Genomic DNA, 12,514 nt, shown 5'->3' on the forward strand with positions numbered 1-12,514 from the left:
GAAAAAAAAAAAAAAAAAGCCAAGTGCCTAGTTGAGCATTTTGAGACAGTTTTTCAATAAGGAAATTATAACTCGTTCTCATAACAAATATCCAGAGCCTTGTGAGATATTTTTCTCCAACTGTTTTCTTCCTTTGGGGATATTGTAGGTAAAACTGAAGAATTACTCTTAATTCTGAATTTGCCCTCAGTTCTAAAATTGGGGGAAATTTTTCTTTTAATTATATATTTTATTTAGATTGAAAAAGAAATTTTAAATTGTTGAAAAATATTTGTTTGGTCACTAATCACTCAAAAATACATGTAGACATACAAAGGAACCAGTACAAAATATACAAAGGGACTTCCTTTCATGTTGAATGATGGCACTAACACCTAGGTTACAGAGTAATTATTATGTTGATTTCTGATCTATATAATAATTGTTAAATCTTACAGGAACAATTTACCCTTATGATATATTAAAATGAACGATAAGATAGTTTGTCATTATATCAAACTTTACAGTGATCCTGTCCTTAGTGAAATTATATTGTGATATGCTAATAAATGTTCCTGATTTGTAGCATCCTACCCAATGTTATCAATTTCAATACTTTAACCAAGCCATAAAAATTTCTAAATACTTTAGAGCCGAGCCAATTCCAGTTGATTGAACTGTTGGAAATGTTTCCTCATAAATGCCACAGACATCTTTTTTCCATCCTGGAAAATTAAACTCAAGTTTTTAAAAAGAATTTTAAAGTTTTTAATTATTAAAATGTTACCTGTGGAAATACATAAAAACTGCTTAATTTTTTTTCAAAGACTACCTACCTTAAATATTATTTAATAAATTAACATTTTTAATAATCTCCAGCAGTGGAAAATGGAGACAGAAGATAGACATTCTAGTAATAATAGACTATAATAGAAAACAACAATGGCTAAGAAATATGTATATTTACGTAATGTTTACCATGCGCCAGGCACTACTTGGAGTCTTTTCACAAATATCGGGACTGAAGTCACAATCTATTATGGCTTAGGTGCTATTTTTTATTCCCATTTTACAGAAGAGAAAATTGAAGCAAATGGAGGTTTAGTATTTTTCCCAAAGTCACAAACGTAAATGGTAAAATGCAAATCCTTCTTTCAAGAATAAAACCCACAAAGTAGTAGTCTGCTAAGGTATTTGCTTTTATTGTTGATGTTGTATAAAGAGTCGGACAGAGAAGCAAGAACTAGAGTTTGAGGGGAAGGTGCATGTAATGGCACGTTCTACACGGAAGAGAATTAGAAGAAATAAAAGAAGGAAGACTAGGAAGAAGGGGAAGAAGAAAGAGGAGAGAAGGAGTTGCAGGAGAGGAGCAAAAGAAGGGAGGAGAGACAGGGAGAGGAAGATGGGAGGAGGAGGAGGTTAGAACATAGACAGCGAAGAGCAGCGAAGTGCCAGGGAAAAGCTAGTTTTCTAGCTTAAACAGTTGATAAATGACAGCACTAGAAAGAGCACGGTTTTAAATATATTTAAATTCAGTAGTAAACATATTGAATTTGATGTACACACGTACATATGCATACAAGTGGAAATATTCAGTATATATAGTATTTAAGGATCTAGGAATTGGGAGAAAATCTGGACTAAAAATATAAAATGGGGAATCATCAGCGTATAGAAAATAAAAGTCTTGAGTTTGTATAAAACTGCCCTCGTGCTTGCTTCGGCAGCACATATACTGAAACCGGACAAGATGCCCGGATGTGTAGAATGGCAAAGGACTGAAGACAGAATCCAAAGGAAGAGCAGTATGTCACCCAGAAGCAGTAAAAGAAGAGACTGAGCAGAACAGCAATGGAAAAATAAAGAAAATCCGGAAAGGGGCCGTCGTGGATGTAAGGGAGTGATTTAAGAGAAAGGTAGGTCTAAACCATCAAATGCTGCCAATATAAAAGAGAAAGAAAACGTTCATTAGAAATCCTGGCAAAAACAGTTTCATTATCGAGTTGAGCTAGAAGACAAATTCCGGTGGGTTGGGAATGAATTGGAATTGAAGAGATAAATACAGCATTGAAGACTACTCTTTCAATAATCTTCATGTTCAGGGTTTAAAAATTAACTTTGTGCAAAATAAAGTTATCTTTGAATTTTTTATTCTATATTCTATCTTGCTTAGAATTTTTAAAATCTGTCTTGGAATTAAAGTTTGCAGAATTGTGAGTAGAAGGACTTTGTGTTCTCTCTCTCTCTCTCTCTCTCTCTGTCCCCCTCCCTCCCAGCCTCCTTTTCCCCACTTCCCTTTCACCTATTGTGCCTATGGCTCCCTCTTTATCAATCTGGAGGCCGCCTCCACTGGATGTGTTATCAGTCCTACGGTTATGTCCTGAGGTGATCATGGAGAACCTCGCGTGTTCAGTCACTGATCTAGCTGGCCACTAGGTTCTGTTCCTGATTTTGAGGCTGTGTCCTATCTTCTCCCCTCTAAGCCCTTAGGCAGCTAATTATGTCACTTCAGGCTGTGGTTTGATGACTGTTTTCTCCTTTCAGCTTTAGCCATTTCACACATGGCAGGGGGACGGGGGGAGCTCATTTACCAGTATCATCAAGAAGTAGCTCTCTTTACATTAGTGGAGCATTACTTAACCTGGGACAAGAGGCAAACTGCTTCCTGCCATCAGAAGGGTGCTCATTGGGCTCATTGCTTTGTCCATGCTCGATTCATTTCTGATCCACAGAGATTATAACTATATTTTTGAGCCTAACTAGGCTGTTTTGGTTTTCTATGTTTCTCTTTGTCTATTATTGTTCTATTTTTGCCGCAAAGTAGGATATCAAAGTGTGAACTCACAGGACCATTATTGAATGGAAGTCAGTCATTTCAATTATAAGATTCCATCTTGAAATCACAATCCAGATGACAAGTGAGTATCTTCCCATAGTAGCCTCAATATGCCAATAAGACATCTGTTCATTTCCTCTTCTAGAATCGTCAGCTTTTTTCTATTCTGCAGAAATGTCCGGCATTTGAACAACTCCATACTTTTGAATATATTATTCTCTTCCCTCGTTTTTCATCTTGTTAGTGGTTACTCACCCTTTTAGACCCAAGTCAAGTGCCACCTCCACCATGAAGCCTTCTCTGGCTTAAGGAAGCAATTAGCTCTTATAATAATCCTATATTCACTCAGTGCTAATTTATTTATAGTCACTGTAATAATTGATTCATATTATCACCTGAATGAAGATCCTCATAGTAGTCACCATTTCTATCTTCCTTTTCACAAATGAGGAACTTCATCTTGGTGTGGTTAAGTAACTTCCGTTCAGATGACACATAACTAGTAGCAAAGCCAAGCCTGGGACCCAGGCCAGTCAGACTCTTCAGCCTATTGTTTAACCCTTATGTTACTCTATTTCTTTTGTCCTCTGTCATCCCACAATGCTTTGCCAACACCTCTGAAATGGATGTTGTCATTTATTTGTTTATACATCTGTGTGGTACATACATGGTGATAACACTATTCACCCAACGGTCCAACCCAGAACCTGTAATCCCAGAGAGGCCCTCTCCCTGCCCCACCCCCCGTCCCATGCTTTTACTCAATCACTATCTCGTTCATATTGCTTCTTTAAGTTTATCAGATTTCTTTTATCAGCTATGTAGTTGAATAACGATAACTCTGTTTAGATTCAATGATTGGCCCAGATGTCAGGACAGAATTGATATCCATAAACATGTCATTACTTCAAAATCTAGCAGGTAGCCCAATGCCTAACACAGAGGGAGCTCAGTGAATATTACCAAAAGATTAATTGTGTCTCATATCAATTCTTACTTCCTGTGATGACTTACTAGTTGTGCCTGGCACAAGAGATTTAACCATATCTTGAAAGCCATCTACCGCTTGATTACTTAGAGCTGAAAATAACTAGTAAATAACTAGTATTCAGTAGTAAATAACATTGACAGAGTTAAGCAACATAAAAGTTGACCCAACACCTTTCTCAGTTCTAAAGCAACACATATATAGAGGAAAGCCCCTGGGATTGACTGACACTAAATTTGAACCCACCTGGAAAGTAAACCCTTGGTATTTCCTTGAAGAAAAAATGGACTTGTGGTGAACGAATCTCTGCTTCTGTCTAAAATACTATTTCCTCAAACACCAAGGAGCTTTCTCTAGTATCCTGTTTTAACCATATCCTCTGAATACTAAAAACCTAGAACCCAAAACTAGGAATGCACAGGGTCCAGGCAGAGGGCTGAGAGAAGGGACAGAAGTTTTCTGGTGGCAGCTAACAAACTTCTCAGTAATCTAGTCCCCAGACAGCTGTCATGTACTTCTCCAATTTAAGCCCTACTTTGAACAATGGATTGTTAAACACCATCCTGAGTTGGATCCATGTGTCAGGCTCATGCACAGCAGCATCAACACAAATATTTCAAAATGGAATTATGTTGATATAGCCTAAAACACAAGCTGCCAAAATTTCAGCTCTTTTTAGGAGATCAAGAATGTGAAAAATATATTCCTCCCTTCAATACTGAATATCGCCACATCACTGAGACACACATCTTGGGAACAGAGATGGAGTCGGGGGGGCGAGGAGGGACAGGTTCTCATGGGGTTCAGATTCATATCTGGGCTGTTCATTGTACACAGTACCCATCAAGACTAGGCAATACATATTCTGCGAGTAATGAATGCAGAACTTTCTTGTGAAGAAATCACACGTACTAGTTTGCACTTAGACCAATTATTCCCAAGATGACAGACAGCCCAGGAAAGAGCAGATAACCACAGTGCCAAAAATAAATGTCCATTCGCATTCAGTGAGCTTGTCCTCCTCAGCCTGAAAACTGGGCGAAGTAACCATGATTTATATGCAGAGACTTTCATTTCCAGAAAAAGTGTTCACTTGACATTTTATTTTCAGGCAATATTTAACGAAGGAATTTTATTTAAAAGAGTTCTTGAGAAAACACTCTCATGAAGTCTTGATTGAACATAATTTTGACATTTCTTCTTCACAAGAGCCATCGCTAAAAGTAAGAAACCTCAGAAGCTTTAGGTAAAAAATTATGTACAATGTAAAAGAGATAATACGTCACATTCCCTCTGAGCCTTGTCATCTCTAAATTAAGATTGTTTTCCTTTCTTAGCTAAAACATCATTGCTAAATTCTGAGGCCAGAGAACTTTCTTAATCAAGTCTTTAGATTCATACATGCTAGCTGCCATTTATTTATTCTCTTTATTAATTAACGTGTTTTATTTATGTGAAAAACTAATCATAAAACAAAACTAAGCAAAACTGATTTAGCACTTAATACTTTGTTATCACCACAGTGTGATGTACAGAAAGCCTTATAAATATCAAGAACTACACAAATGGATTCTTAGAGATGTTCAGGGATTATACCAATCTAATTATTATGTTGACAATCTCCCAACAAGCTATGATTCAGATTCTAAAGGTGATTAGGCTAATTCTTTCTTTCAGGCCAAAAAATGTGTTAAATTATGGGTATTCAACCACAATTACTTGATGTCAAGGATTAGAGATTCAATGGCAAGCAAGCTCCCACACAGCTTCAAGTCAAACACAGAAGACAGAAAATTAAAGATAATGAAGTTCTCTGCACATAAGTAGTGTAATGTAGCCTGTTACAGAATGGGGGAGCCAGGGAAGGCACCCCATGAGTTGATAAAAACAAAGACCTGAAAGATAAAGACCTGAACATAAGAGACTCTGATATAGCATGCAGGTGCGACCCAGCAGGTAGGGATCAACCACGGCCTTTAAGGAGATAATGATGTCCAGCATACCGAATAGCATTCATTCAGGGCCTTGTAAGTTATGTTTGAAAGTGTAAAGTTTATCTGAAAGCCAATCAGAGGCCATTGAACAGATGTCAGCAGGTGAGTGGCATAATCAGGTCGGCATTTAGAAAAATTCACTCTGGCTGCTGTGTGGTAAGTGGATTGGAAGGGGGCGGGAGCAGAGACTAAAAGCCCAGGGGGCATAAGAAAGGGTGAGTGTTGTGTCTGTGAAGACTGAGAAACAGTTAGGAGGTAAAATCAAGAGAACTTGGTGAGTTAATACCTTCGATTCCATGTGAAGTTCTAGCTTTGAAAATTCTGTTTGCCTTCAGAGGAGAGAATAGTATCAAATAGCAAACAACTCAGCTTAAGAAAAAAGAACAACACTCGTCTACCACACACATAAGAAAATTTCAAATGCTTAGAATCTAGTTTCTTGAGCAATTTTATTGGCACCATTTGCCATACCAACCTCAACGATAACTATCAGATCAGAATCAACAAAAGAGCCTTAAAAGTATTGCCCTTCCCCCACCAGATGATAAGCACCTCATCTTCAAACCCCAGCACCAAGCAGTGCTCAGCACATATAGCTCAATAAATGTTACTTTAGTGGAAATGAAGAATACTTCGGGATGTGATTAGGTCAAATGTGTCAAGCCTACTGAAACTACCTAGCATAAAAATAGGTCTCTTGTGCTACATTTTACTTAGAGAACAAATGACAGCAGAAAATTGAACTAATTTTCTGAATGGAAAAATAAAGTAGGGTAACCACTGAAAAGCAGCTGGAAGAAATGCTTAAGAGACATTAAGCAATACTGCCCAGACGCACGTCTGTGAGAAAAAATAACAGTAAGCGAGAATGACCCATAAGGAGCCAGAGTTCCCACCAACAAGAACAGAATCCACTTGTGCCCAGGTCTGAGGGGAAGCAGGTTACGTGTTACAGTGGTAATGGCTCTGGGCTGGGTTTACATGGATGATATGTTCGTCCTTAGGTAATCACACCTGCAATCTTTGTTTCCATACCCAGCATTATGCTTTTTTTTTCAGATGTAGAGATTTTAACTTGTTTCAAGTCACAATTATATCTCCAGTTCCTACCTAGTATAGTGACTGATACATGTTAAGATCAGGAGAGTTAATCAGTAAACACTAAATGAATGTCTGAATGAATGAATGAATGAGTGAATGAGTGAATGAGTGAATGAATTTATTAATTTAAAGTGCTCAGGTACTCTCTTATTATTTTAATCTCCATTTCTTCTTAAGCATATCAGATGAACTCCTTCCAGTTGGAAGACTACATCTTTTAAGTGGAAAAAAAAGAAGCAATGTAAGAATTAAACACTGCATTACATTTCTCAAGGATCCAATAATCTTAACTCTTCCTTTTCATTTCTTTTTTCTATATAACACAAACACATGTACCTATAATCACAAGGATTTTTCTTTTTAAAATTTTTTCTAAAACTTTGGATGCTCTGAACTTTAGTCCTCCTGACTCTGTTTTTATAGATCTGTGATATCCATTTGCTTTTGCCCTTGACTGTAGGAGCTTCCTTTAACATCCTGTATGTATGTTTTTATATCTAATTTTAGCAAAAAAGGTCTCCCGTTACAGCCACATTTATTATCTTAGTTGTTCTTTATCTTCACTGTGATTATTCACATTTCTATTATCAAACAACCCCCACCTATTTGTGTCCAAGAGATCACACTTCCTTTTCTGCAAGTTTTAGATGACAAATTTCCTAGGGTACATAACTAACTATAATTTGCGTTTTCATTTTTAGTTTTCTGCAGTCCTGTCTCCCAAAGTTTCCATGATTTTTCATCGCTAGCAAGCTATCCCTCCTCATTTAAAATTAGCATCAGAATTCAAGTGTTCCCGTTGCCTTCTCTATTTCTGGAATACTAAATTGTTAAAGTAAGCAGAGAATTTACCATCTGCCCTGCTTTTTAGTAAGGTGTCCTTTCCGGGAGCTGTCTAGTTCACTCAATCTCCCCATCACTATTACTACAATCTTCCTTGACATTCGTGTTCTAATTTGTGTCAGGAAAGCATTGTCCACGTTCCCTGTATGACAGGAAATCTATACTATATCCTCTCAACACCTTACTTCTGATTCTGCTTTGGGCTCTACTCCAAAACTCTAACCTATGTATCCATCATATGGACATGGGCTTTGCCAGAAGATGAACACCATATAATCTCACACTACCCTACAACCCCTTCTATTAAAAATGTCATGTTGCTCATATCAACTTCTCAATTTTCCCTGTATAAGTTTCCTCCTCTAATTGAGATAATACACTTGACTTAACCTAATGTAGGAAAATTTATGGTTATAAAATTATTTTAAAAAGAACCTACAATTTCAGTGTAATAATTAACAGAATTTGTTACCACAGAGATTGCATGAGAGGCTTTACTAGTACCGTAGTTAACTTAAGATACACAAATAATTTATGTACAGTATATTAAAATCACGATTATGTTTCTTGATATTTAAAAGCAAATAGCTAGGAGTCTTAAAAAATGCTTAGTGACCATAAGAAAACCTTAAAAATTAACAAAGGATCATCTAATTCCGTTGTAGCTAATCAAATGGAGGACAATAAATAGCTAGCCAAACATAAGATCAATTTGTCTAGCTTCTCACGCATTCATCAAACTAACAATCAATATATAAAGTTCAGAGCGTTCCAGAGGGTACTTACGAGAACATTGCTATCTGTAGCCATGTATGTTATCAAATTGGTAGAAATGAAAGCTAGAAGAGAAAAAAAGACTTCAGTTAAACGTGGGATTCAAATGTTCATAAAAGCATACATCTCCTTGACCCGAATGTCGGGGAGAGAATTTCTATTTCAATTAATGAATTTCACAATAAAAACAATGCATTAAATGACCTTTTAATGCAGAACTCAATGAGCCAACTGTTTAAAATTGATTTCATAAAATAAGCCAGAATTTCATTGATGCATTAGTCAGTATTCTTTCGAGTCTACAAGACATGTATATTACTTATGTATGTATTATTGTATTATACATAAACATAATCTTTGAAAAGTAAAAATATTTTTCTCTTCATGATGAATGATGCAATGTAATGTGTGGAACTATTGGATCCATTGCTATTATTCTGACAATATTAACTAAACAATTTCAAAAATGTAACTAATTCCTCTGCCTCAGAAGTCCCAACTTTAAGATGAAAATGAATCTCTTTTGATGTATTACACTTTGTAGTGGATTACCTGAAAAACAAGACACTTTGTGGTTTCAAGAAAAGCAGATGAAAACAAAAAGAAAAGAATGTCATATTTTCAGACTTTAACAGGCAAGAAACTTGTTAGACATCCACCAGCCACTGAAACTGTCCTCAAAGCACAGAGCCTTTCAATCTCTTCCCAGTGACACCACAAATGCAGATCCATACCCCATGTGACTTTATTTCATATACCAGTGGTTCCCAACTTTTGAAGAATGGATACCCCTTTTTAATGTCAAAGATGTCATATTTATATTACATAGATATGAATAAAACATTCAATTGTAAAATGGCAAAAAGAAAAACACACTTAAAAAGATTGATAATTTACTTAATTACTAACTTATTTATTTAAAAAATACACTGAAACTTAAATTAAAAAATCAAATCACAAGCTGGTAAAAATATCTACATATACCTTTAATATATATGATTCATTCTATAAAGAGTTCTTACACACCAATAGAAAATAATAAGCAAACTAATAGACTGAGTAAAGAAAAATTCCAAAAGTAAAAATACACATGGCTAATGTTTAACTTCAGTAGTAATACAAAAAGTACAAAATAAAACAACAACATGATTCCATTTTTAACTTTTTAAGATTGGCATACACACAAAAATATATTTATTCCTTAATCAAGCATTTATTAAAGGTCAACTATATATACCCTTTAAATATAATATAAAGCATTGCTGTGTAATCTTTCCTGACTCTACCCAGATGGCTAATTGGCCCCTCCCCTATAACAATATGACAGCTAAGTTTATTGCATTTATTAAGCAGTTACTATGTGCCTGGAGAATTGATTTTCATGTATCATGCCATATCATTGTTGGAACCACCTTATGAATGATCTATTACTAGTCCCATGTCTTAGATGAGACAAATTAGGCAATTTAGAGAAGGAAGTTAGTAAATGGATTTTTCTGAATTCAAACACAAACTCCAGAGCCTGCTCTCTTAACCGTCATAGTACCATCCTGGCTCCCCAATAGGACGTTGTTCATAACTAACTCCTTAATGTCTGTGGTATTGTACCATGATGCTGTGGACAGATCTCTGTGGTTAGATAATGAAAATGCCAAAGGTAAAGACCAAGATCTAGTCTTCTTCTTGCCCCAGGGCTGAGCCCATAAAGGTCGCAGCTTAGGCAAGAGTTGGTAAAATGATATTTTGAACTAATAGATTGCAGCTTCCGACAACGTTATTTCAGTAGAATTCTGAATCCCTTTACTTAGTCAGCTTTTTACTAGTAAAACAAGCATAGAATTCACAAAAGACAAAGGGAAAAAATTATCTTTAATTCTTCCCCTAGGCATTATATTTATTGACAATACACTGCTCTGGTCATTGATATTAAGCCTTCTTTGGATCTTGAAGAATATTTCTTTTGTATATATTGTGCCTCTTTACTTCCTATCTCTTCAGTGTGTTCACACTGTCTATGCCCATTGGTCCAAGGCACCAGTAGTACCTCCCTCTTAGATCACTGCAAGAACATCCAGCTGATGTCCCAGCTTTCAGTTTTGCCCAGAGTGAAGTTTGTTCAATGCACATGTGACTACTCATCTCTTCTTAAATCTCTACAATGACCATCGAGCCTTGAGATAAAGACCAAAATCATGAACATCTCCTACAAGGAAGGCTTTGTACTATCTGGCCTCAGTCTCCTCTCCAGCCCCATCTTGGATCATTTCCATGTCTCTTTCTTTGATCTCCCTGACTCACTGGCTTTTTCAAATTTCTTAAACATGTTTCTACCAATTTCAGAACTTCTGTGAATGCACTTCTTCAACAGCCCTCACCCAAGATGGCTTAGATCGTCTAATCTTTTAGCCCTTAGACCAAACGTCATTTAGTAAAGAAACCTTTCTCTGATCTATGTGAGATCAATCTCATTTTATGTGCTCTGATAGCACTTTATCTTTTCTTCATAGAAATTTCCATAATTTTATCAAATTATTAATTTTACTATTGATCCTTTAACATCTGGCTCCTCGCTATAGCATGAGTTACCCGAGAGCAGGCATTTATCGTCATATGTTGTTCACTTGTTTATTGCTGTATCCCCAGTCTTTGTATACAGGGTGACTCAATAAATATATGTTTAGTAATCGAACTAATAATACAAACAACAAAAGCACTAAACCATAGATGAATTTTCATAAAGAAAACCAATGAATTCCAATTATTTTTGTTTAGTAGGAAGTGTTGTCATGAATATCCCATTAGAAATCTCCTTCTCAATATACAGGATATGGAAATAAAATTGTGTTGATGTCATATTTCCCTCAGTCAAAGAGCAAAGCGGGAAAAAATACCATGCAATCAGTGGTGCAGGGAAGGGAGGAATAAGTGAGGGGACCTGGGGACAGATGTATCTTCATGGGAGCTGTCTGTGAGTGTTTACTTAATGATTTTGGAGTTTCAGTACTTATTTCTTGAAGTAGTTGACATATATGAAATCTACAGTGTCACCAAAATCATTCAAAGATAATTTGGGGCATAAGAAACATCAAAATAACGTAAGCTCAATTCTTGTTTATCCTCTTCCATACAAAGCATGTACCCATAATTCAGAAGGATTAGAAAGTGAAATAGTGGTCCTGGGGACTCAGGTAAATACATTTCTTATTATTTGGGCAATGAGAACTAACTTAGCTAATCATGTTACAGGGCAGATGGTATCTACATATTGATAAATTAAATATGTACTCCAAGATGTTGATTCAAATATTTATAAAGCATACAATAAAAGCAGTTTATGAAAAATAATAATGATGCTGGAAAAGATGTTTTGAAAGTAATAATTTTTCCATAGTTTCAAGCTATTCCGAGAATATCAGTGTAAGCCAGGTGACTTTAAGTGAAAGAGTTCAAAGAAGAAGTAGTAGTTATTTGATATGTCTTGATAAAAATTTTTGCATAATTCTCAGGAATTAAAAATATATAAGAGCCTAATGATAGGGTAACAAAAAGAAGTTTTATTAATCAAGAGGTTTCCAATTCTTTGATTTTAACAAAATTAAAGAAAACTCTATTTTAATCGTCTGTTAATCATTAAAAGTAGTTGTTGTGGTTGATCACCACGTGGTATTTGGTATATATTTGGAAGGAGTTTAAAAAGTGTTACATTCCCATTTATTTATGTGAAAAATAGTCTTAAGTGATTACGTACATAAAAATCAAGAATAAGATTAAAATTATTTCTGAACTCTCATTCTAGCAATAAATAATATCCATGTACATGTTACATAATAAGAAAGTCTCATCTATCTCATTAAGTAATGAAATATTGTATAATCATCATTGTCAAAATATGTAACTTATTCATGTTGTTTTTTAAATTATGTATCAATAATAATTGTAATGATAACTTATTCAAAATAAAATATTTTATGGCATAAATAATTATGTCACCCCAAATTT

This window comes from Pteropus vampyrus, unplaced genomic scaffold (assembly GCF_000151845.1).
Source record: "Pteropus vampyrus isolate Shadow unplaced genomic scaffold, Pvam_2.0 Scaffold78, whole genome shotgun sequence".
Lineage (NCBI taxonomy): Eukaryota > Metazoa > Chordata > Mammalia > Chiroptera > Pteropodidae > Pteropus > Pteropus vampyrus.